Source organism: Lactuca serriola, chromosome 5, assembly GCF_051521515.1.
Source record: "Lactuca serriola cultivar US96UC23 chromosome 5, Lser_US96UC23_V15, whole genome shotgun sequence".
Lineage (NCBI taxonomy): Eukaryota > Viridiplantae > Streptophyta > Magnoliopsida > Asterales > Asteraceae > Lactuca > Lactuca serriola.
The window spans coordinates 172,015,296-172,025,464 of record NC_136412.1 but is presented as its reverse complement, the minus strand read 5'-3'; the positions used below and the strand labels follow the sequence as shown (position 1 = coordinate 172,025,464).

General features: G+C 30.2%; 1 long non-coding RNA gene across 1 annotated transcript; it reads right to left on the bottom strand.

Annotated features, from left to right (window-relative positions):
• Positions 1–2,805: 2,805 nt before the first annotated feature.
• LOC145051318 (uncharacterized) lies at positions 2,806–5,226 on the bottom strand. Its single transcript, XR_013683540.1, has 2 exons — positions 5,030–5,226; positions 2,806–3,549 (listed from the first exon to the last, which is right to left on the bottom strand). It is a non-coding gene; the product is annotated as an uncharacterized LOC145051318 (long non-coding RNA).
• Between the last annotated feature and the right edge of the window lie 4,943 nt (positions 5,227–10,169).

Below are 10,169 nucleotides of genomic sequence, written 5' to 3'. Positions count from 1 at the left end.
TAGCTTAACGATTACCTGAGAATATATGTTATTTTGAAAATGTTCAACATATATAATGTTGGTGAGTTCATAAGTATGTTTGAGTAAAAGTCTTTGTATCTTTCGTAAAAACCCAGAAAATCCGATATTTTCTGTAAAATGTTTGAAAATGATGTGAAAATCGAGTATAAATGAATGTGTGAACTTCACAGTAGTAACATATATAAAAGTAGTTTAGATTTCTTTATATTGTAGGTAAGTGATAGTTGTATATTAATCTTTTCCCAGAAAATCCGATATTTTCCGATTTATGAAAATGTCGAGGTTCTTGTATAGTTAGGTAAGCTGTTTCGTATTGACACAATCAAAGGGTTAATCTTCGAAGTGTTAATTTTTGGTATTGGATCTCTATATGAGCCGTTATAATCATACATAATAATGACTAGGTTGCCTGTCTTAACATTTTTCCAAATGCCGGTATTTGCTCAAGGTTTTGTCGCCCTAGACTGACCTAGTCTAGCTGTAGCGGACAACTAAGGCGTGGGGGGTCACCCCGTATAGATCTATACACAAACTCTCGCTCTCCCTCCATGAGACTCTGATTATAACTACAAGCTATGACTGTACACTCAAGGTACCAACCGACACGTCTCACTAGATTCTCAACCTTTCGTACTATGTTTAATGTTTACATGTATGTTATGCGTTAACCATCCAAAGGTACATTTATAAGTATACAAAGTTCAATAGTTATGTAAAGGTATAGTTACGATTTACTAAGCATGTGAATTTCAGTCCAAGCCCAATTAGCATGTAACTGGGTCACAAAGGCCCAATAACATGTACGTGGGTAATATGGGCCCAATAGGCATGTAAATGGACCACAAAGGCCCAATAAACATTTGACCCATAACTCTGGCTCAAATTAACATGTGAATGGATCGCAAGGCCCAATAAAAATGTCATGGAAAAATATTGGGCTCAATATACACATGAATGGGCCCTTAAGGCCCATTGGCCATGTAATGTGAATATTAGGCCCAATAAATTTGTTATCGTTGTATTACGTCCATTTGTTATTTTTTTGTTATTTGTTTTAGTTCGTGGTTTACTGAATTGAATATAAAAAAGTCCTTTTTTGTGAAAACGACGTTCTTGGTCTATAAGTTTCAAAATTTTCAATTAAGGCCCAAAGTTTTGTAAAAATGACACTTTAGTCTATAATTTGTAAAAAAAATTGTAATTTTGTCCCAATGTCTAGAAATTCACGGTTTTAGTCAAAAAATATATATTTTGACATTTAAGGCCCATTTTTACAGAAAAGTGCATTTCAGCCCCTTGTTTGTAAAAATTTATAGTTTCGGCCCAATTTTAATAAAAGTTACATTTTTGGTCCAATTTGGAAATAAATGTTATTTTCACCCCTAAATTTGGTTTATTTACATTTATGCCTCAAATTTTGCTCAAATAACATTTTAGTCCCAAAACTTTCCCTTTTTTGCAATTTTGGGCCCAAAACCGTGAGGCCCAAAAGTTTGGCCCATTAAGCTAAAATTTATGTTTTTGGCCCTTTGGAAAGTATGTTTAACATAAAAATACATTTTTATACAAGTAGGACCTGTTTGATCCCTATAAAAACATAAATGTCGCTTTTTACCCTTATCTTTTGTTTTCTTGACAATTTTGACCCTTAACAAAGTTTTTGCCTTAAATTTTTGTATCTTAAACATATAACACTTTTAACTTGATAGTTTGGTGTATAAGGTGTCTTGGTTCATGGATCTTAACTCAATGTTACTTAAGAAGTCGTGATTTGCCAAGATCTAACATATTTTTACAACCTAAACTAAGAAATCACACAAGACATGCATATAACACATAGATCTACACATTTTACTTGTATTCTCCCCCAAAAATCATGTAAAAACCAAAAACAAGGGGGGTATGAACTCAACTTTTCTTGATGTTTCAGTTCTTGAAGAAAGAATGGAAAGGATTTTGGTCCTAACCTTGAAGTGGATCTCGAGCTTATGAAGCTTCTAAGGTGTGACCATGGAATAAAACTATGTAAGAAGGAGTTTTTCATGTTAAGATGAAAGAAGATACTTGTGTTTGATAATAACTTACCAAAGATTGGAATGACTTGATGAAGATCCTTAAAACTCTATCCAATTTTCGAGATCTTGAAGGAAGAAGGAGATTCTTTAAGAGTGTTTGGAGAGTGCTTGGAAAGTGTTTGGAAGAATGTATGTGTGTGTGCTTAGCTCTCGGTCGAGATATCAAGAAGAGAGGGGATAGAAGGATAAGGTGACTTTGCATGGAAATATGGGAGACCATGCATTGTTACATGGTGAACAATATGGAGGTGGCACCTCCAAAGTCAACCCTCATTTCATTTTTTTTTGTTAATTGATGTTGGGTTGAGATTTTGGGCAAAGAAGGTAGGAATGGAATAGTTTGAGTCCATTAAAATTTAGTTAGGATTTTTGGAGCCTAATCATAAAATTTTCGGCCTATTGGGCCCTTGGAGACCCTTACGGCCCAAATAGAATAAAAGGATGGGTTTATGGCTCACTAAGGTTAATTGGATTAGCTATGGCCCAATAAGGCCCATTAGGGTTAGAACGAATCATTCTAGGCCCAAATGGTCTAAAATGTTATAGATTTGTGAATTGGGTCCATTTAGAATCCAAATAGGCTTTCCAAGCCCAAAATAGTTAAATTGAATACTTATTGGTCCATTAGGCCCAATAAGGAAATCCTAGTCCAATATGGATTCAAACCGGGATTCTTAGGGTTTTCAGACTCTTTGATGAACATGAAAGGTGAATTTAAATGAGCATTGATTTATATTTACTTAGAGTATATGTTTTACAATAGTTAAATGATTACACGAGAATAGAATTTCCTAGCTAAAATGCTAGTTGTGACAATGGCCAACCCATATTCTTATGTGGCATCCAAACTCTCCTATCACCATAGTTGTACCATCACCATATAAGTCATCCAAAAGATCCACAAAGAACCACCTTATTCGAAATTCCATAAACATCGTCCAATGTTGGTAACCAGACTCCTAATAACAAACCACGAAAATAAATAATGATCCACGAAAGCAAACAATAAAAAAAAAAAACTTCTGATACACAACTAAGACTTCCTAACAAGGCAACATACTATTAAATGTATTACTTGAAACATGTTGGCCACTGGTCCTATAGTGGTCTCCCCATATTGCTCAAATCCTTAAACCATGCCAACAGGTCTAAGAGTCTCAACTACACAACTATTGGGTCCAATCCACATAGTTGTGTACACGCTGGTTCACGATACATCGTGACACCATCGACAATTGGAATGATAAGCTCATAGTATCAATTTGTTCTTGTCATCACTCCTCCACGGGCCTGAAGGCTCATAGTCGACACCTCAGTGGGCCTATTGGTCCTCGATCATCACCCCACCAACTTGCAGGAACCCATACAACATCCCTCTTAGCACATATTAAACACAACACGATCCATGCAATTCCAGACACACAATCCTTCCACGGTCCGGGCTGTTACCGACCTAAAGTTAGATGAAAAAAATGGTCGTACGCAACCACATAATAAAGATAGTTAAACACTTGTTTTAATTCGAAAGCAATAAATCAAACAAGAACCATGCCATAAATCCAAAACAAGTGTTCTCATGCAATCATACTTAGTCTACATGCTGTCACACCCCGACCGATGACGGAATCACCGAGGCTATGACGTGAAACGTTGGTTCATTATTAACAACATACATCGAATATTACAGGATTCAAATAACATTACATTCTAGGATTTTTGTCGTCATTTGTATTCCGAGCCTTAACAATATTTGCATTTCTTTGTCGCCTCATTCCAATATATGTAGTTGTACATACACTATTATACATATACTTTTAAGAGTATGTAAATATGTATGTATATATCATTGAAGGCATAAAAACATTACTTCCATTCTGTTTCCTTTAAGCGTTAATAGCCTTTTTATAAGTTTTCTTTTTATATAAAATATCTTATTTTATATAAATTATCATATTCTATAAAACTACTCATTTTTATAAAATATTACAAGATCTCCTTATAAGCTCCGTTTTTATATAAAATATCATTTTTATATAAAAATTATCATATTTTATAAAAACTACTTATTTTTATAAAATGCTATAAGATCCTTTTATAAACTCCACTTTTATATAAAATATTAATTTTATATAAAAATGATCATATTTTATAAAAGCTACTTATTTTATAAAATGTTACAAGCCTTTTTTATAAACTCCATTTTTATATAAAATAACAATTTTATATAAAAATAATCATATTTTATAAAAACTATTTATTTTATATGATGTTACGAGATCTTTTATGAACTCCATTTTTATATAAAATATCAATTTTATATAAAAATAATCATGTTTTATAAAAACTACTTATTTTTATAAAATGTTACAAGAACTTTTTATTAACTCCCTTTTATATAAAATATCAATTTTATATAAAAATAATCATATATTATTTTCATATATACATAACATTAATCTAGTTAAATCCTTATCTATATGTAAGTCTAGTTATGTCTTATTATATTTACATTTTTGATCTTGCTTGTAATTATATTAACAAATTAGGTCCTAATTCCATATTTTTCTTGTATTATCCTACTGGAGACCATTCTAAGACTAATGTTTAGCTTTAAATATCCCATGGATAGACTTATGGCACAAGGATAATACCCAAGAACATATGTTTATATCTACAAATAATAACTTTATACGAATGTTTTATTACGTCATAATATAATATGAAAATTTGTTTACAATACGTGTAACCATTTTATAGATTCATTTGCATGTTAGTTCAATATAACTAAAGTGTAGTGTGCTAACCCATTATAAATAATGTTAAATATGTATCATATAATGATAATAAAATTTCATATTTAGCATGCAAGACATGTATGTATCTCCCCCCAAAAGTTTATAAAACTTAAAGAAAATGAGTCCATAAAGACTCACCTTTGTTGCGTTATCTAAGCTCAAGATTAGTTTGTTTTTTGGAAGGCTTCTCGTGACAGTCCACAAACTGATAACAAAGAAGGAAGTTGAGGCTCCTACCTCTTCGTTGTTTGCTAGAAATCGTAAGTTGAACACTTCCAAGAGAGATATTTTGGGATTGAGTTTGAAACAAAAATTATGCAGGGAGTGAAGGAGTTTTTACGTGAGTTATGGCTGCAACAATTGAGCGAAAACCTTGGCTATTTATTTACTTTTGGAGTGTAGGGGTTTGTTTCCGTCATGTGGTGTAAAAGAGTGTGCATGGGGGTAATGATTGTACTATGTAAGGAAGGTGACGTTGGACACTACTCTTCCTTAATGGGTGCCATATTTGAGGACAAAACCCATTTTTTATATCTTCTGATTATTAGAATAGTGCTGTCATAATTCAACTATGCTTCCATGTATGATTTGACTATAGAGAGAAATGGAAACGTGTGGAGTGAATAGAGGGTTATGCACAATTCAATATTCTCATAATTGCCTTTCCTATCATTTGTACAATGTTTCCTTCAATTTAGGAGAGTTGCCATACGAGCCATTTATAGATACATATATAGGCTTTATATTTTATAAATTAGATGAGCGTGGATCTTTTAAGCACCAGGAAATTTATGCAATTTGAAATAGAATAGAAATGTCTTTTTTTTTAAACAATGACGTTTACTTATTTTTAAACAATTTTATCGGTTCGGTTTAATGGTAAATTATCAAACCGTATTTATATAACAATAAAATTTCCAAATTCTTGTATCGTTAGGCAAACTTTTTAAACGGTTGAGATACTTAGGGAGTGTTTAATACTTTAAAATGTTCCACATACATTTTTTCATTCCTTGGTTCAAAATATAGAAATTTGTTGCGGTGGTTTGGTCAACGTTTTTCGACCTAAAATAGCAATTGTTACACATGCACCCTTCATGACAATATTTGATGAAATACCAATATTACATACCTTTAACGGAACACATAACCAACCTAAAATTCATTGCATTCCCTCTTCATTACAACTTTACCTAAAAGGGTGAAAAGAAATTGAATCCAACTAATTGATGAACCTCAATCGTTAATGAAACATTCTGTCAACCAAAGCAATATTCTAATCTATATCTATCTATATCATATCATACTATATTATAAAGGAACATTTTTCCTTTCACCACATTCATTTGAAACTCCCATAACTTTTCAATTTCTTTCTAATAATAATTATAAGTTGGTTAACTAGGTTAAATAAATATTAAACTAAAGTGTAAACGTATATAAACTAAGTTTCAATATTAAAATAATATCTTTACTTCTACTAATCAAGTTATGTTTTTTTAACTTTTAACATATTATACTTAATTTATTAGTGTTAATATATTGTTGGATGTAAACCATTATCATTTTAAAGATACAAATTCGGAACAATTTGTATAAAATACGTAAATTATTAATTTTAATATAACATTACAGGGTTAACTTAAATATAAATTTTATTTTACCTTAAACAACTAAAAAAATATTTTGTAAATAATTAAAAGTGATAAATTGTAGTGTCTTTCTAATAATGATTATAAGTTGGTTAATAAGGTTAAATAAATATCAAACTTAAAGTGTAATCATAAATAAACTAAATTTCAATTTTAAAATAATATCTTTACTTCTATTATAAAGTTATGTCTTTAACTTTTAACATATTATATTTAATTTATTAGATTTGAAATCTTGTTGTATGTAAACCATCATCAGTTTAAAGCTACAACTTTTGAACAGTTTGGACAAAAATACTTAAATTGTTAATTTAAATATAACATTACAGTGTCAACTTAAATATAAATTTCATTTCCACTTAAAAAACCAAAGAATATTTTGTAAATAGTTAAAAGTGATAAATTGTAGTGATAAATGCAAAAACTAAATTATAATCTCAATTTAACTAAAATATTTCCTAAAAATATTTTTATAACCGTTAAAAGTTTTCAAATAAGTAGTATAAAATAACTTATAGTAACAATATTTAAAAATAACTATATATAAATGATTATATTGTTACATTTAAAATAAAAAAAACAATGTTTGATGTTTTAAATAATTATAATGATAGAAATTAAAAAATTAAACAAATAAATTTTAAAAAATTAATTAACAATAATAACAACTACAAATAACATTAAACCATATATTATACTTAATTTTATTCGTATGTAATTCGAGGGTAGAAGTTATTCAAACTATTGAGATAATACGGTTATAATAGATGTATATATATTATCATATAATTCAAAATAATCAATATATTATATCAATTTAGTATACGAATTATGATATCAAATTTAATAACAACATTATTGTTATATTTTAAAAAAATATATATTTGTAACGATTTCAACTATATATGTGTTTTTCACGCAACGTGCGAGCATTTGCCGAGTCCTAAATAAAACTAAAAGGATCCCGTCAATGCACAACTATCCCAATAAAACTTCCCAACTCAGAGGAAAACTTTAAAATTATCCAGAATGTTGTTAGAACCGTGATTGGATCAACCGAGTTGACACGACTTGCCAAAAATATTTTGGATTTTACGTAGATCCAAGGTCACACTTGAGAAATTGGACAACACCGCTCCAACATCCGAACTTCCTATAACCAAGGACAACCGCCAAACTTAAGCCATGTCCTTTTTATTTAGTTAATTGCAATAAAAAAAAAACTAATTAGCTTACGACGGAAAGAGGAGTCATGTCCTTTTTATTTAGGTTTGAAGGCAATTGGGCTCATTAAAACAAAATCATTGAATGAGGCTAACTAAAAAAAGAACATATTTATATTTAAAATAACCCATAGTTATGTATTTCATTGTCAAATAGCCTAAGATGGACATAATTGAAATGACGCCTGTTGCGCCGCTATAGCGCTTACAGAAATAGTTGTGTATAGCGGTAAATAGCGTTGCTAATAGCGTCACCGCTATTCTAAACTGCTATTTGGTAAATCACGGTCTCACACTTCCGCGAAACGCTATAGCACTGCTATAATGCTTGATTAACTGCCTAGGTAAATCGCATCTGAATTGTTCCAACCTCTTAATATTTAAGATACGGTAAGATCGCTTAACTGTTCAAAGGCAGACAGTTCCAAGATTTTTGATTCGTTCAACGGTTGAACAAAACACAAATGGAGGTGAAAGTCGACGTCACAGTTAATTATCGGATGACCACTTCGCTTCTTTCAAAATGGTGTAAATGACACGTAACTTTCCACTTTAATGAGTCAGAGATACAATATTTACTTTAATGACTTTTTAAAACCAAACGAAAAACTTTATTGTTCTTTCATGTCAATAAACCAAAAATATTATAGATAACAAAGTTTATAAATTAACATTGTCTCAAAAATTTAATAGATATAATAAGCATGAAAGAACAATATTTTTGTATTTAACAGTAAACAATAATATTCTTTTGTACTTTTATTTTAGTCACAAAAGAATGGCATATGTTAACCAAAAGCAACATATTTTTATTCTTAACCAAAAACAATGTATTTATCTTTTCTAATAATAAACAATGTGTTTTAATTCTTAACTCAAAACATTTTACCAAAAGAAAATATTTGACAAAAAGAAACTATTCCTTTTATTTTACTTTATTTTTGTTTTTTTGCAACCTTATTTTTCGGAGCATCATTTTACATTTTACATATTTTTCACAAGTCATTTTTACAACTTTATATTTTTTTCACAATTCATTTTTACAAATTCATATTTTTTCACAATGCATTTTAGTTTCATTTCCTTTTTTTTGAGTAAATTACACGAATCGTCTCTCGTGCAGGTGCCAAACTTTAGTTATTATTTTCAAAAATTAACTCGGACCGTCTCTCATTTGGGTGAAACTTACAGGTTTGATCCTTGCATACATAAAATGACTATATTGCCCTTAATAATTTCTTTTGATGTTTTAATTTATTTATATTGCCTTTAATTTAATTATATAATTATTTTAAAAGATATTAAATATTTGTGGTCCCACCTCGTCCATCGTTCCTCATCGTCCTCTCATTCTCTCTTTTGAAACAATCCTCCACCAGACCACAATCGAATACATTTCGACACCACCACCGACATCTCCGGCATTCACCATTGTTGCCTCCTTCAACCACCAAATCTGAAACTAGAACCACAATCAGAAACCTAATACTAAAACGAAGACGAAATCAATACCAATTTTCTAAAATCTGAAACCAAAACAAACCAAAATCTAACTGTAATAAATAGAAAATCCTAATCTAAAACCTGTATCAGCATTGATTTTCAAGATGATATCCTCAAACCTAAAATCGGCTCTATAAGAAATCAACACCAATTTGCTTGAGGTGATTTTTCAAACATCAAAGTAAAAAATAAGGAGAATGAACAATCAGTAACCGTTGTAACATTTGATGACAACAAGAAAACAAATCAATCGAATGAATCTTCAGTTGCTAAACCTTCATCTCCGACGAAAATTCCAAAACTGAATTCGAAAACGAAATCTAAAGCTTTTAGTAAGAAACTAGGGTTGAAATCGTGAATCAATGTCTTCCGGTGATGATCCAAAAAAGGCATTCGATTCCGCTATACGTGCGATCAAATTATCTGACAGTGTCCACTATCCAATCGGAAAAACCATATCTGGAACTCGTCATGTGTTTGCACATCAGGTTTAGAGATTTAAAACACATTTTGGGGGGACACGATGCCAGATTTGGGGAAATAGGGTCGTGAATCAATTCCTCCGATGATGATCCAAAAAAAGCGCTTGATCTTGTTATAAATGCTTTGAAATTGTTTGTAAGTATTCAGAGAGTGTTTGGGTTGGTTTTTAAAATGACTTTTTATTTTTTTATTTATTTTTTTTTTTTTGAAAAAGTCAAAAAATTTAATAAGATAGTTGGGAATTTAAAAGTTCTTTTAGAATAGCTTTTGGCTAAGAAGAAAATACTCTTTGGGGTTTTAAAAGGTAAAAGGCTAAAAGTTATTCCAAACATATTTTTAAAACTTTTTTTTGGCAAAAGTTAAAAAGTCAATAAGGGCTTTTATGAAAATAATTTTTAAAGAGAAAAACTCACCCAA